Raw genomic sequence first — 394 nt, 5'->3', positions numbered from 1 at the left:
CTCGCCTGGCCCCCCTGGGGGGGGGCGGGGGTATGGGGGCTGCCTGCAGGATCTGGCCCCACCGGTGCTGTGGGGTGGGAGGCAGCGGCCATGGGAAGGGGCTGGTTCCCCCCGAGGTGCCCAGGGATGAGGAGCTGCGGTGCCCAGGGCGGCCGCCAGCGTGGGGCTTTGCTGTCCCCTCCCCACCTTCCAGGCCTGTTGGCCCCTGAATTGAGGAGGAGGGTGGCAGGAGCGGAGCCAGCTGGGGACAGACCTGACCCCCTCCAGCACCTGCCCGGAGCAGCGCCCAGGGGCCCTGTCCCTCCCCTCCCGTCGCCTGTGGCAGACACCGTCAGGAACCCCATCCCACGGGAGGTTCAACAGCCCCGGGGCTCTGTGATGCTCCCGCGTGCGC

Source organism: Egretta garzetta, unplaced genomic scaffold, assembly GCF_000687185.1.
Source record: "Egretta garzetta isolate BGI_Z169 unplaced genomic scaffold, ASM68718v1 scaffold968, whole genome shotgun sequence".
Lineage (NCBI taxonomy): Eukaryota > Metazoa > Chordata > Aves > Pelecaniformes > Ardeidae > Egretta > Egretta garzetta.
The sequence above is the reverse complement of the archived record's forward strand: the minus strand, read 5'-3'. Positions refer to the sequence as shown.